The 16,806-nt window shown below is 43.2% G+C and overlaps 1 protein-coding gene across 4 annotated transcripts in view; it reads right to left on the bottom strand.

The window, feature by feature from the left end:
- The window catches only part of raraa (retinoic acid receptor, alpha a), a 188,316-nt gene that overhangs the window by 114,519 nt on the left and 56,991 nt on the right, over window positions 1-16,806 (bottom strand). For 2 of the 4 annotated variants that reach the window (XM_042507470.2, XM_042507471.2), the window contains one exon: window positions 10,102-10,224. The exons of the other annotated variants lie outside the window; for them this stretch is intronic. The gene's annotated coding sequence lies outside the window, so the exon portion shown is untranslated. The remainder of the gene's footprint in view (window positions 1-10,101; window positions 10,225-16,806) is intronic. 4 annotated transcript variants of the gene reach the window in all.

Here is a 16,806-nt window from a genome sequence, read left to right as displayed (position 1 = left end):
CTAAGCTCAACACCAACAGGCAAGTTGTATCAGCGTGAGGAAAGATGACGGAAGAAGAGCAACAGTGTTTGGTGAGCAAATTAGGCAGAACAAATTCTGTTGTGTGGGAACATTTTGGATATGAGGCATCCGATGTGGAGCAAAAGAGCATAAAATGCTAGATTTGCTACATGGTGGTGCACCACATGGAAACACACCAAATCTTTTTAATCATCTTAAGTTTAAACACAAAGTGGCCTATGACCAAATAATAAAAAAACAGAAGGAGGAAAGGACAACCCCGTTGACATCCACCGCAACAGAGTCATCAGTTAAGGACACATTATACAAAGCAGCTCAATAGCACTTAAATTAAGGAATTAAAAGACGCTTGATGGGAAAAGTATTAAGGGAAATTAAAATTCAATTGTTTATAGAAGTTTTTTATGATCAATAAATGCAGCATGTTTACAAAGTCGATGAGTAATCATGGTAAATAATCATGATTTCAATAATGACTAAAATAATTGTGATTGTGATTTTTGCCATAATCGAGCAGCATAACTGTTTGGAACAATGTATCATCCAACAAAAGTCATGTGTATCATCATGTATCAAGCAATCTAAAACAACATCCTGTCACTCATATCTCTGAGAAATACATACAACAAATTCATTCCCTGTAGTACAAACCGCTAAAATGCCAAACAAATGTCGCCCTTGGCATTTTGGAAACACAGAGCAAGACGCACAGCTCTACTGAAAGCTGGCTGTGTTTTGCTGTTTGGCCTGAGTGACAACAAGGATCATGTACTGAGGCATGACTGGGAAGGCCGATGCCCATGTGTTTTCAGTCAACTTTCACTGGCGGGGGAAAGACAGAACGTGGAAGATAAAGGGAGAGGGGCTTACAGGAAGAGACAGGAAAACAAAGAAGCATTTTTAGAAATAAAATGGTTGGAATGGCACCCTGGGAGAACGAGTTAAAGCATGATCAAACGCAGCAATGACCTAATTTTCTGCCACCCATCGAAGAGATGCGGAAAAGAGAAGAATAAAAGAAGATCAACGCTGGAGAGAATGCGCTGAAATCGAGGAGGACGACATTTTCTGTCTCTGTGATGGGGGATGGACATCAGCGGAGATGCCCAACGGAGGTGGTGAAGGGTTACTGCTGGAAGCAAACCCAACAGCACATGCTTTGAATTTAATGTTCTTGATAACAAATGCGTGTTGTTTGTGTGCCTTGAACACTATGAGCTCACAAGGGGTAACTGCGTTATAATGCACTAGCAGTTGGCAAACAGCTGTCCATGGGCAGAATCTGGCCCGAAATCAAAATCTCAAATTTCCTTATTTCAGAATTCCTCTGTAGGTTAAAATTGTTAATATAAAGCCTTCAAAGCATGACTAAAATGACATAAAATAACTATCTCATAATCAATACCTCCATATAAAGAGAAAACTGACATTATAAGTGGTTCTGCACCATGTGACAGGCAGTTTATGCTTTCGGTGCTGAGATAAGGTCCAGTAAACAAAGCAAATGTTAACTTTATTTAAATTAAATACGAGTGTATTTCTGTAAGATTCTACCCAAAAGAGATTTTCAACACTTTTAATGCAAAGAAGACAGGAAGCAACTATAACTGCCAAAAAAAGGTAGGATTGACACTACTTTGTGTCTACAGTTTTCAAAGTCCTGATTTCAGGCCTCGACAATCTTTTGCATCAAAAAGGGAGTTAAGAGGTATCTATCATCTATTTTAAAAAAAGGAAAACACAAGAATTCCAAACCAACAACTCCGCCAAATTCAATGACGTTTGTAACCACCGTCCAAAACCAAACATGTAAACATTTTCAAATCTGACTTAGTGCCTTCCAAAAATCACTGAGAAATAAAAATGCTTCATGATCTGACAATGCTATGGTTAAGTTTTGGTTAGACTAAGACACAAACTTGACTTGATGAGGGTTAGAAAAGATTGTTTTTGCTTAAAATACCCAGTTTAGATGCCAGGAATTGATGGAAATACTCAGTGTGCTGCTAAAAAACAACATTTTTTTGTTGTTTGTTGGTCTTGCGCTGTGCTCTGCAGCTTGGCAGTTGTTTTTCCTTAGTCTCATACCATCCACCGTCCCCTCAAACTCCTGATGAGTAAGTCAGCTTATGCACTGTGCATGTAACCAAAGCTTCAACACTTTAGAAATGTTGATTTGATACATATGAAACATAAATGTACTATATTTGTGATTTTCTAATGGTCATGATAACCAAGATCTCCTAACCCTTACCAAGAGATTTATGTGCTAACCATATCCACACATTCACCACAGCATTGCTGAAATGCACAGAAAAGTGTCAACATACCTGCTATATAATAACCAAATGTGACATATCCATGGTTTGCAAAAGCGTACAATGACAACATTTATTTTTGCGATTGCTTTGGTATGAAACGAGAAAGAAGTCCTACGGTTACCTTGAATTCCTAACTGACTGGCTTTTTAGCTCTATAATTGCATCAACTGATTTCCTCCTTTTTCTCCTGATGGTAAACATTTGGCTGCTAGCTAGCTTTATCACTTAAATATGCCCTTTTGTGCATTTGCCAAAACAGCGCATGTTGTTGTTTTTCTTCTGCCAAGCCTGCGTCTCCACTACACCTGTATGCCTTCACATAACCCCACGGTCCACGACTGGACCTAATTGCCGACTCCTGTCTTTTACTTCCCCATTCGGTTGTCCTCACAAACACTGGGACTGTGACGGTGCAAAAAGCTTTTAAAGGCCTAACATTTGTGCTTGAGTGGCCAGAACATTGTGTGCAGCACTGCCTCTGTCAGTCCCTGCATACAGTCCACTTGCAGCGCTACTGTGCTGCTGCGACTGGACTGGAGAGGTATTTTTAGAAAGCCGTTGACAATATCACGTCCCCAAACGGGTGTAATCGTATTATACTGGAGGTGCTAAAAGCCTTGAGTTGGGAAAGCACATCACTGGAGGAAACAGGCTGAGACGCACAAGCACCATTCCCAGGGAGTCTTGAGAGCAAAAGGCTTAGAAGCAGAATGGGAGGAGTAGATAAAGAGAGACATCCAGACAAACTCAGCATGTGAGATAAAAAGTGTCAGAGACAGAAGAGAGAATCATATGCAGGTGGGTTCCTGGCAAGTCAAGAGCTGACAAGGAAGGATGAGATGCAAATGGTCAAGAGCATTAGCTTTGCTGGTGGAGGATGTGGTGGCGGCTCAGGCTGGAGGCTCGATCCTTTTGACAGTGTTTGGTATCGGCAGCTCTGAAGGTTCAGGCCAGCCATGGCGATGATAGATGAAAGACTGAACTTTAATCAGAATGGCGCCCGGAGCATTTTCAGGGAGGTAAACAGGTTAATCAGTCAAGCCCTCCTTCCATCCTCCCTCTCATTCCCCCCTACTCTTTCCTCAGCACATGACCACTTCTGACACTGGCGCACCATTCGTCTCTTTCCCATCAGCACCTCGCCATGTTCCTTCCCTCCACCACCCCTCATTTTTCCCCCCACCCTGCTGCACATCAACCAGCCACAGGAACAGAAAAAACCCTCCCTTGCTGCCCATACTATCAGGCATATCCCACTATCATATGAAGGGGAATTTCAACATCAAAGCGCTCCGTCAGCCCATTTAATACCTCACAGCATCATCCACCATAAAACTATGAGGTGGGAGGAGAGCATTCAGCAAACAGAGGCTATTCATAAGCTCTTGGTTTCCTGCATTATTGCCCCTCCACTGGCCTGTATCGTGGAAAGATAATCACTAGACCGGGGATACTCCACTTGCTTTCCTTGGGGGCCACTTTTGCAAAATGACAGGAGGCCAGGGGCCAGTCGCAGCAGCTCCATACATGTTTATAGGATTTCAGTACATGTCTAGGATTTTAGGGTGTTTGCAGAATATTAGGACATTTCTAGAATTTTAGGACATTTCCAGGATTTTAGGAAGTTTCTAGGACTTCAGGACATTTCTAGGATTTTAGGACATTTCGAGGATTTTAGGACATCTTGAGGATTTTAGGACATTTCTAAGATTTTAGAATGTTTCAAGGATTTTAGGGTGTTTCAAGAATTTTAGGACATTTCTAGGATTTAGGGACATTTCAAGGACTTTAGGACATTTTAAGGATTTTAGGCATTTCAATGGACTTCACTGGGACCTCTGTCAGGGGGTGCAGGAGATCCTTCACATCTTTACACTTTATGTATACTAAAAGTAAAAAAACAAATCCCAGTGTGAATTACTTTATCTTTTTATTGTGAATTAGAAAATGGTTGGGGGGCAACCCAGTACCCTGTCAGGGACCAAATTTGGCTAGAAGATGAGTATTACTGCACTAAGTGGTAGACATTCAAAGTGATCACACCGTATCATTAGAAAACCTTTCAACAAATCGAGCTGAAATCAAATCCAGCGAGGCAAATGCAGAGAAAATAGTAAAGGGAGCAGCCAAGCATTATCCATTGTTCTTTTGTCCCAAGGGTTTATTTATTAAAATGGCCCTGTCTTACTGCTTCTCCAAGAAACAGCAAAGTGTGCTGGCCTGCATAAAAACTTGTGCAATGTGCTGAACAGTGCCAAATTACTGCATGCCTGACCACCGGACATTTTAAATGAGCTACAACTGTAAAAAGGAAACCAGGAACTAAGAATTCCCACGAGTTTACGGCCCAAGCCGCATTCCGTGTTTCCGTCATCGGTCTCTAAAATACAAACCTCCCTCTCTCTCTCTCTCTCCCCAAGAAAAATAAACAATCATTTTTGACAAACCACTTTGGCCAGCCGAGTGTGAACCTTACAAAGCCTTAACAGCTCCTGTGGAAAGAGGCCACATCCAATCTGAAATTACCCACACCAGCTCCTAAACCACACTGCATTTAGGCAGTTGTCGGGGCTCGGGAAGCACGATTATGTTGTGTTGTCTGGGATCCCAACCACAGACTTTGGTGAGCAATCAACAAGGGCTGCCTCTCGCCAAGATAAACTTCACAGGCGGTTGCCACTCATTTACGGGCTAAGCTACCCAACTGTGCTGCATCTCTGCTGTTGAGCATCAAAGTTGTCGCCTTGCTCGTTTTCTGTCTTGGTTGGAGTGCAAATCGGGTTTGGAATAAATGCTCGTCTTGTTCACATTCGTCCAGGATATTGCAAAAGGACACTGGTTGTGCAATATTAGGAAGAGTTAGGAAACACACTTTACTGGAGGCCTTGAGGGGGAACAAAAGAGGCGATGCTTATTTGGGGACCGTGTTCATGCTTTATGTTGGGAACTCTCCAAATGTATTGGTGGTATTACCTCCTCATACCCTCCTCCGCTTTTGTCATAGAGAGAATTCAGGATGTTCGCTTGTTTAATGATGTGAGCATCCGTGCTGTAGTTTTAACTATATACACAAGCACCTCAGAGGGAGAAAAATGCTAATGAAGCTATTAATGATAGATCAGTGCATAACTCAAGATGGCAGCCAGAGAGGAGGAGGACAAGTGCAGCAGCATCGTCTTTTTAAAAAAATAACACGAGTAGAGAGCTGTGTGGGAGTTAGGAGAAAGGGGGACTGAAAAGTGCCGGAAGACAGTCGCTTTGTTGTTGGGAGCTGTATAGCTGGTTAACACACATACAGACCCACTCACATGTGGGAATTGTGAGACTCTATAGATGAAACAAAATGCACATGTTGATGTACACATATCAGAAGGCTAGAAATCCCATATGAGTTTACATTATATCCATTCTCTGGGGATCTTATAACAGTCAGAATATCAAGTCTTCTATTATCACTGGATTAGCGCTGCCCCCATAGCCAAGTATCTTGTGATATAATTGGCCTCATACAACAACACTCTCTTAAATTTCTCTTATATATTCTTAATATTCTATATTCTCAGAGAAAAAAAATAAGAAAAGTCAACTCCAGATGCACGAAATGTAATACAAAAAACTCAAATTCAAACCTCAGCTGGGATTTGCTTGGTATAGCTAACTGAAATTCGTAATATTGCAAAAACATTCTGACAAATATATGGAACAATCTAGAGTTTGCCAGTGGGACAAGGCGCTGGACACTGACACGCATTCGCTATATCCTGAATAGTGGCCTGGAAATCTCCACGGCCTAATAACGCATGGCAGACGGAGCCTGTCAAAGTGGCAGGCCAGCTGAAAGTGATTTGGTGGGATGAAGAGAAAACGCAGGGGAGAGAAAGAGAAAAAGAGAGAAGTAAAAGAGGAAAACAAGCAAAGAGAGGTGGAGGTAGAGAAAGACAGCCATCAGTGTTGTCGTCCCATCTCTCTGTAGATCTCAATGAATTTATCCTGACAACACAAGAGCGACTCAGACAACACCTCCAGACCCATCTGCACACAAACACACACACATAAATCTCCTACGGGCTTGGCCAAGGAAGAGGAGGGAGGGAGTAAAAGTAAATAACCTACCCGGTGGAGTTAAGTAGGGACAGAAACTGACTCAGGAGTGCAAAAGAAAAACTATAAAACAGCGAAAGAGAGGGGGAAAAAAGGAAGAGAAAGCAGATGAGGGACAAATCGATTCTGGTAACGAGGCAGAGCGAGCGGTGGGCATGACAAAGGAAGACAGAGATGAAGAAAGAGCCTGAAAGAGAGAAAGTGAAATGGATAAAGAAAAGAAAGAGGGGGTGAAAGAATGAGGATGTTACTTACGGAGAAGGAGAGAAAGACACACCTTGTCAAAAAGATTGAGAGCAGAGGAGAAAATGAACAGGGAGACAGAAACAGAGAGATGAATGCAGAGATTGAATGAAGATAGAGAGAGTGTGGATGCCTTATTTTCCTCCATCTCAATTTGCACAAAACTTTCATTACCACCAATTTGGGCTGGGAGCCGTAGGCTGGACCATTAGACGAGCCCAGCATCAATCAGCCTAATCTCCCTCCCAGGCCGCTAAATTACAGCGCCCAGTTGCTTATTAAAATTTGTCGCCCGTCTCCCAACACCCGGCACTGCTGGAGATTAGACAGGGGCCCCCAGACAAATCTGTTCCAGAGAAGAGGAAGACGAGGAGGAGGGGGAAGGAGGTAAGGAAGGAAGTACAGGGACAGTAGGAGGGGAAAAAAAAGAGAAATGTGCTTGCTGAGACGGAGCGGATCAGAGCGGGGGATGATCATCTGGTTTGATTTATACACTCCTGTAGATTTGCCATGCGCTCACACTCACACTCACACACACACACACACACACACACACACACACACACACACTCCCTCCCTCACTGCACTTCAGCCTCTCTTCACACAGTCATACATCCCAATACATCCCATATTCACCCGCCGCCACATGCCCACATCCCCCCAAATGCAGTTTTCCATTCCTGTCAACACCCCCAACACACACACACGCATGCGCACGCACACACACACACACCCCACACACACTGTGGAGTATGCAGGGTTTGCGACGCCTCCCATTGCACACTCAATCAAACCGGGGGCCAGATAAGACGCATGATGAATGGCGTAATTGAAGGCGGCAGCAGGGTAATGCTGCATCGCTCTGGGTTTGGTTGGGAGAGAAGAAGAGTGGCGAGTGGGTGATCAGCCTATGGGATTTATTGTTATTGCCCATCTTATTAAAAAATACTAAGACTGTCTGCTTCGCCTACTGCAGCGCGCATCCAGCGCAGAGCATACAGGGCCCTGCACCTTTGTGAGGATGAGCACACAGCACGGGTGCACATCACTCAGTTCAAAGTCTGCTCACGTCACAGAAATCCGGCTCAGGTAAGCATGTAGGTTGCAGAAATCTGAATGCAGGAATACTGTACATGAAGAAACTTCATGAATTCACACCCAGGAGATTTCTCCCCCCCTCTTCTGGGTGTAACTTTGCTCACTTTAAGCATCAAAGGCAATTTAGAGACACAGGGAGAAAAAGAGTACTAAGGAGTGACGGAGACGTGTGTTTACCTGTAGGTCAGTGGATAAAGAAGGGAAAAGAAGCGATTCTACTTCAGATTTTTGCGCACTCAACAAATCAAGCTCTTCTTTGATATATCAAAAGCTGCCAAAGGTCCTTGACATGAGCGAGCCCAATAGTGCACTTAATGGCCACACAGTGGCCGCTCACTCCCTGACAGCACGCCTCCGCTGTCCTTCTGCTGAGAGAGCATGTGCAGAGGGATTTCTCCTCTGACTGTCCACGCCATCTGATGACCCTGATTTACCACGGTTTACTGTTTGTTGGGGCCTAATCTGCCTTAATGGATCCTGACTTGTGGCACATGAAGAGATGATTTCAATTAGCAGGGCTCAGGATGTTGTTGTTGTAGACACTCTCGCACACTTTAAACACGCAGGTCTCGGGGAACCAATTATTATCAGATTAAGGTGGGAAATCAATGTTGATTGTGTTTAAGCTCCACTTTTGACAAAAATGTTGAACTTTAAAATGGCAAAGATTAGCCTTTAAGGTGTTACAGTGGATAAAACTAACCAACAAACAGTGTCTACACATGTAGTACGATACTGAGGGAACATTAGTGTAATTGGGCACAGTGAGTAGCCAGCTGATGTTTTCATTTTATATTTTGTGTCCTGCATGTACCATGCTGCAAAACAGAAACATGACAGAGATTGATTTTGTCCATTATATATTATTACAAACTGAGTGAACAAAACAACATCTGTAGACATTATGCTGAGTTTCTGTGAAATTATGATGGGCATGATTTTTACTATTTTTTGACATGGACGATAAAACTGTTAATCACAGCTACAGGTGTACCATATGGACAACATCTTCCTTCACTGTATATATATCACATGAGAGTCCAACATTGATTTGTTATATAACCTGTCCCCGCTAGAAACCTAATTGCTAAATCTCTACCTCAAGATACACCTCTAATGTCACACGGTATTTACGATCTAAAAGATCCAGTGTGTAGGATGTAGTGTCAACTACTGAAGAGGTTGCAGAACTTAAACTTCTCTCGTGTCCCAAGCATGTAGGAGAACTACGGTGGCCAATGCAAAAATGCAAAAAACACAAATATACGAATCACAAATGGTCCTATCTAGAGTTAGTGTTTGATTTGTTAGTTCTGGGCTGTTGTAGAACAATATGATGGACTGAATATGATGGGGACCCAAATGTGAAAGAGTCATTCTATAGTAATGAAGACATATGATTCCTGTTTTCAGGTGATAATAAACTTAGGAAAACATAGTTTTGAGTATTTTGTACCATGCCAATAGATGCCCCTAAATCCTATAAACCAGACCTTTAACACCTAAACCTCCCTGCCACCCTACTACTACTACTGTTGGCTTTTGAGACAAATAAGATAAAGCCTTGACAAAATAGGTCATAGTTTTTATAATACCATATTAAAATATTGTTTTGGCTAACTTGTACTGCAACTAATTAATAGGAGGGAAAACCAAGGTACTAGTCTTTTCAAATTGAAAGCCTTTCCCTGCTCAGCTGACAAAGAGCAGAAACCCTTTTCTACCACACACGTACAAACAGATCAACTGAGAACAAATACAGCTCATGTGAGCATGCACACACGTCACATACTGTACATTATGTCTGCACGATGCAATGAAACACCACACAAATCCTAGAATTAAGTCACTGCACAGACATATAGCAGCTGCTGCAGAAAAGCAAAAAACGGGAAAAGTGCAGCAACTGCGAGCCCTGTGGTTGTACAAAGCGTGTCCACTGTCAACACATACTGACACAGTAACGAGCACAGGGAAAACCACACATGTGCACATGGAGCCAAATGTGGTCTCAGACAAAGCCCATTGAGCTGCTATAAATATAAGAGAAACATGCTTTGTTTGAAAGTTTAATTAGCACAGCACCTAGAGTATTCAAAGATAGAAGGGCTGGCAGTTGCGAGGAGACGTGAGCCAAAGCGCTCCGGACCGTCTGTGCTATTTTAAAGAGGACTTTGATGTGTTGTTGTTGATTCAGTTGGCTTTGTTTTGATGTATAAAACTGAATTACGTTTACTGCTGTTGTGCAGTGTGTGTATATGATTTATGAAATGAGCTCAGTCCAGGATCTACTGCTGTATATAGAGAGTGTGTCTACCTCTGTTGGTCGCCAGCAGCCGCTTTGTGTTGCTGTTCAGACTGATTGAGTGGTGTGCTGTTCGGCCAACTGGGCTTCCGGCTGGTGGGCTGCCTGCATCGATTGCTCGGACAAGCCCCTCTTCTGGAACACAGACAGGAAAACAGAGAAAGGGAGATGAAGAGAGGGAAATAGAGAGGAAAGAGAGAAAGGTAAGAGATGAGAGGGAGGAACAGAGGGGAGAGAAAGCAGAAAAAGAGGAACATTAGCTTAAATGAAAGTTTATTAGCTGTATCAGTCAGTGGGGTGGGGGATTTGCCCCAGGCCCTCCATCCTTCCTCTCTATCTATTCCCCCACCCCTTCTTTCTGCTTGTGTGTGTGTGTTTGTAAGGGGAGGGGTTTGAGGGGGGGCAGGCATGACGGGAAAACATTAGGTTGTTGGCGAGTCGCCTGTACACCAGCCAGTAATTGGCTTGGGTAATGGTCATGTCCAGACAAATGGTGTAGGCCCTAACCGTGTTACGAGCAACCAACTGCTCCGCCTGTATTCACAGCATAAAAGCCAGCACTGCTCGGATACCGAATGGCTGCAGCACGTGTGTGTGTGTGTGCTTGTGTACAAGACTCACAGAACAAGTGATTTACTGAGACACAACATTTTTTTTTTCCACCTCACAACCGATGTCTTCTGCATGGCCTGTACGCGTGATTCATGATTTGCTTGCGTCCTATGTGGGAGACTGCACTGTGATAAGGAGGAAAAAGATGGCAGCACAAGCCCCGCTCACCTCGAGGGACAAACCGACATCTGCCGGTGTCCTCCAAACAAGTGACAGATAGGAGATGGGGAGGGAGGGAGAAAGAAAGAAAGAATGGAAGGGGGAGAAGGGGGCGATGACAAGAGAGAGGGAGTAAGAGGATAAGTTCCATTTTTCATCCGTCCCTCCCTCTGCTCTGCATCGCTTCCCCTTCTGTCTGACGGCAAGCTGAGCCACTAATGTCCATTGTGTCTGGATGGGCTGCAAGTGTGTGTGTGTGTGTGTGTGTGTGTGTGTGTGTGTGTGTGTGTGCGTGTGTGTGTGTGTGTGTGTGCATGTGTGTAGTTGTCTGTCCTTCTGTTTATGATAAGAGTGGGAATGAACCGTATATGCTCCTACAGTAGCTATGCAAGCTAAATAACATGCATACATGGATAAAGCTGAGTGTGCATATGTGTGTGTGTCTGTGTGTTCGTGTGTGTGTGTGGTGGCAGCCCCTCAGCCATCCAGCTATCATCTCCCGCCAGACAGGCCCCACCAAGCCATCCCAGCTGGATAATGAGATCCATTATGATTTACGTGCCAAGAGGACAGCCAGACAGAACAAAGACATGTACACTCACACACACACACACACACACAGATCGGTGTACATGTCAGTGTGTCTAAGTGTGAGTCTCTTACTGTATGTGTTGATGTGTGCTGCCACTGCATCACATTTCACTTTTTTCTATCAGTTTTTTTTTTCTATGCGTGTGTGTGAGTGTGTATATGTGTGTGGGTGTGTGAGCTACGTTAGTTGCCTGTAGGGCATCCTGCAGTGGGTCCTCTTTCTGTTTGCAACTCTAGAACTCAGACCATTTCTCCCTCGCTCACTCACACACTCTTTCTATCCACCTCTGCTTCTCACCTGAAAAGAAGCAAGAAAAGTCCCATGTGCAACTAGCGCTCTCTCTCTCTCACTCTCCCCCACACACAGACACACACAGACACACACACACACAGACACACACACACAGCCCCAGGGCCTTGAGGGCAGAAAGTGAAAGGTGAAGATTACAACTATGTGCTGTATCAAGAAATGGAGACCACACAACCTCACCCAGATTGATCAGTACCTCTGCAGCACACTGGAGCTAGCCAGGGATTTGTTCCAAGGTATTTATGTGCATGTGTCTATCTTTGTGTATGCGTGCGTGCATGCAAGTGCTGGGATTTGTTAGTGGAGAGCTGAAGTAGCTGTCAAACACATTTTGGAAGAGGAGCAGGGTATTGCTTAATTTCACTTTTTGGGAATGGGGGTGGGGACGGAGTGTCAGCTGAGAAAAAGAAAAATCATATCTGCTTCTGCAGATTTGAAGCACATCATTTGAATTATTCCAAGGAAAGAAACAGAAGAATCACAACTGTTTCATATCAAACACACTCAGAGAAAAGTAAATTGGACATGTAGGGATGCAACTAACAATTAGTTCTCTAAGAATCGATTATAGGTCACAAAACAAAATTGCATGGCACAATTTCCAGTTTAAGGTGAGGTCTGCAAAAGTTTGGTTTTGTCTAACTAACAGTCCAAAGATTAAAGAGCCAGTTCATTATTATATAAAACAGAGAAAACCATAAAATCCTCTCACAGATGAGGCTGGAACCAAAGAATAGTGGTTTATAACGGATTATTATGGGTGTCTTTTTCTCTGCAACAATGCTTTCAGCACACAAACCGACGGTTAAGAAAGCCAAGGAACATTGTGAAATGGACACACGCACAAGCAAAATACAAATAAACATACAGTGTGCATTCATAAAATTGCAAAATCTCTCATAGTTTCTATTTCCTTCTCTCTATAAAACTCTCTATCTCACACAAACACACACACACACACACACACACAGAGTAGAGCAGCCCTGCCCACTCTCTCTGAGTCCAGGGCACAGAAAACAATGACGGGATTCTCTGCTGTTCCTGCTTTATGAGGTATTCAAGTGACGCCAGCTCAATTAGAGGCCTAAATGCCAAGATCCAGACTGGGGAGAGATGGAGAGATGAACAGAGATGAAGAGAGATTGAAAGAGAAACAGAGAGCGAGAGGGACAATGAGGACACTGGGCAGAGGCAGAGAGGAGGAGAGAGGAGAGCAGAAGACAAGTGGGCCATAGTAAAGAGATGGGGATGCTGGACTTTACAAAAATCCTCTAAGGGGAACTAGGTAACGATAAAAAGAACAGGTGAAGATAAAGATAATGATACAAGAACAGTAGATTCAGGAGAAAATAGCGACAAACAAGCAGAGACATAGAGACTGATGCCAGCCAGAGACACAACCAGGACTCTCATGACCTCCTTGATCTCCCTGCTATCACTCTGCCTTTGTATACACACATATACACACGTACACAAAACACATAAACACACACACAATCCTCTGTGGTATGTATTTCCATCATCAAATGTGATCAGCCCTACTGTCCACCAGCCAAAATTCACTCAACCGTGATAACCCCGGTGGTAAGGCACACACACGCACAAGCACACACACACACACAAGGTGAGCACACTGTCATCAGCCTAGGTAGCAGAGAAGGATCTGACATGCCCAGTTAAATTAAAAGGTCAAATAAATTAAATAAACATCAAAGTGAATGAGCCCTCCGATGAATGGAGCACTGGCTCAGAAGTTGAGCTCTGGGGGCTTATCTCAAAGAAAATGAGCAGCGCAATAAGCATGTATTATTTAATTTAAAGGATAATTCTGGTTTATTACAACTTGGGTTTCATAGTTTTGGCTGCTATTTCTAAGGGTAATAATAACGTTGTATTCACCAAGTTAATTGCCGCAATCTGGGAACGCTGCCACATTACTACAATAAAGAAGTCAGACGAGGCACAAACATGAGCAGTCAGATGATAATAAAGCTTTAGAACAAACCGCAAGGTTAGCCAAAAGCATTCAGACAAAAACAAAACAAAAGGCAAATGGTAAAATTGCATCCAAACTGCTCCTCATAGACACCCTTGGCAATTTGGCTTCTTTACAAAAATCATGTGAATGCTTGATTCTAGCTCAGTCTGACTTTGTTGTAATAATGTTGGCATGTTCCTCCATCTTTGCTGCTAATTTGGTGAGTACTGTGTTATCATAACTGACGGTTTATCCTTTAATCTACCTGTACAGCAACAGCCAAAATACATGGGGCGTGGACATGATGAGTTGCATAGGCAGGGTAAAAAGGAGCTTTTTTAACTGCTACACAGACTCCGTCTTGTAGCTAGTGGTTTCGTGCTAGCTTACTGAGTGCCAGAGTTTGTATGCATCGGCTGTAGGGCTGGGTGACATGGCTTTAAAATGATATCACAATATTTCTAGGCTTTATCACGATACATGGTATATATTTCGATATTTTTAAATCTCCTCTAAACTACTGTAAATTACTAAAATACAAAAGTATCAAATTAACTACAGTTACAAATAAAGCAGCTACTGTCATAAAATAAAGGTACATAAACTACAGTTATAATAAAGTGCGATGTAAAACTAAAGTAGAAAGTTAAATAAAGTACTGTTATAGTGAAGTTAAAATAAGTTTTGTTATAATTAAATAGATCAAAGCGGAGTGTAAAGGCCAGTGTCTTGTGCTGGATTCTAACGTTCAGTATTGCTTTCCAGTTTCTCCATGTTTTTTTGTTTCGGCGCCGTACATTGTGTCAACGCCCCCTTTTCCATGCAGACAGACGCAAGAATGATGTAAATGAAATAAATAAATAAATAAAATATTGCACAATATCAAATGATATTCTGGTACGATGATGTATTTATTTGAATCCTTTTTTAAGAGATTGTACTCATGTTTTATTCAGTTCTATGTAGTTTTTACCTGTTGGAGGGCTGTCTGGTGTGTGTAAAACAGTGCAGCCTTGTAAAAGTAAAGATAAACAGTTCAATGCTGGTGCACATAGCTTCAGTGGTTGCAGTACGTGTCCACAGTACGTCAGAGGCCATGTAACTTCCCAACATTGGACGCTTGATGGGTGTGCCGCTATGCCCATGGGCTGTCTACTCCCAGATTTCAAATTGCACCAGCATGGCGCCTCGTTTGAAAACTTTCTCTTGTTACAAAAACAGTTCATCAACATGTTTTTCAACATTTTAAGCGAGAACGAAGTCATGAGGTTGCTGAATCTGTCATCATTTTAGATCAACATCAGTTAGTTTAAAAGTTTTTCTACTGTTTTGACAGTTTCCACCAAAGCATTTGCAGAGAAGTAGGCGGTGAATCAATTCAAATTTATGCAAGTAAAGAGCGGACCCCCCATCTCTTGAAATGCAATGCAGTGCCACCAAAATACATTTCATGGCTGCTTATATAGACAATAAATGGGAAGCATGGAAATGACGGTTCCTGTGGACAAGAACCATTAGTGTCACAGCTTCAGTTGAGGCAGATGTGTCGCTCTGCATCCGTACTGCGTGTATTTTGGCTGTTAGTCATCCCATTAAAAATAAACGTTTTTTTGATCAGAGCTTTTTTACCATAGACAGTTGGCACCAATAAGAGATTTCTTTATCAGATTGAGATTTTCTTTAAGTAAATATTCACAAATGTGGTTTTTGGCCAGTCCTTGGCATGGAAAAAATAAGTCTGATTTTTGTAATGCCTGTGTTGATTTAATGTCACAGTGATGTACTGAAACAAAGCACACTGAATGCCATTTGAAGGGGCTTTTATCAAAAGAGTCTGTTTGTTGTATGGGTGGGCCCCGCTGCAGCTGAGCCTCCTACCATGCAGATATCATCACCACTCTCTCTGCATTTACGGATAATTTTTTTGCGGTTGCAATAAAATTCCCATCAGTGCAGACAAAGTGTTCATCCTCTCCGTGGTTAGCCACTCTCTGAACTATTTCGACTTCTAAGTTGGTATGTGTGTAGTCTGTGTGGGAGCTGAACCCACAACCCCACTGTTGTGGCACATCCCACGCTCCAGCCCACTCTGCAATCAGCACCAGCGTCAAAACCCAAAAACACATGCCGTAACCAAAATAATTCCTTCTAATTGAGCACCAACAAAACAACATTGTGCCTCTGATCTCACTCTGACAAAAACCTTACGTCAATATTTCTCCAACAAACCAAACTGGGGTGAGCCAACCCCCCCAATTCTCTCTGCATCTCAATCCTCCTTAACAAAACAGCTCTTCACTCGCTGTGGTGCCAACCCTAATCACTTCCCTCAGCACCAGGTGGTTCTCATTGACTGGGGCCCAGCTCCTCCACTCGGCAAGACGCTTCGCCAGAGGAAATTGGCTCGTCTACACACATTTATTGCTCGTGAGCTCTATCGAACGGAGTCGTGCGGACCCTCCAACGCCGGCTCTGGCCTTTGTTCAGGCGGGCCTGCTTTGCTGTAGAGAAACAGCTGCTGCAGCGTGCACTGCACCGTCCAAAGAAACAATTAGAACCACCCTTTTTCTATTACTCCCCACCATTAACCGCCATTGTGCGGAATTAGTGGCAGTCTATGGAATAAGTGGATTCTAATTCATGCCCTCTTTTCATGGGCCACGGCTGCTGCTGCTGCAGTGGCGTTCCTGCTAATGAAGAGGATGAAAGAGAAGTGTTAATCAAACTGAGCATCTCATCGGTGGTAATAAGGAGCAAGGAAGAGGCCTTGGAGTGACTCCCTTGTGCGTTTGTGCGTGTGTGCGTGCATCAGTCCGTGCATGCGTCCGTGCATGCGTCCGTGCATGAGTGTGTGCGTGCGTGTATGTGTGGATGGGCAAGCGAGTTTGAATGTATCTGTTCCTATGCTATTCTCTTACTGAATTAACGGCTCCGTAATCTGATCGCTGGTTAAACAAAAAATAAATAAAAAAAGCAATGCAGAAAATAATGTGTGTGCCCGGGCTTGTGTTCTAATTGCTTAGCCTCAGCCCATAGGGATGCACGCCCCACTAAGGGCCGATCCCTC

Source organism: Plectropomus leopardus, chromosome 19, assembly GCF_026936395.1.
Source record: "Plectropomus leopardus strain MGB_pleo_1.0 chromosome 19, ASM2693639v1, whole genome shotgun sequence".
Taxonomy (NCBI): Eukaryota; Metazoa; Chordata; class Actinopteri; order Perciformes; family Serranidae; genus Plectropomus; species Plectropomus leopardus.
The sequence above is the reverse complement of the archived record's forward strand: the minus strand, read 5'-3'. Positions and strand labels throughout refer to the sequence as shown.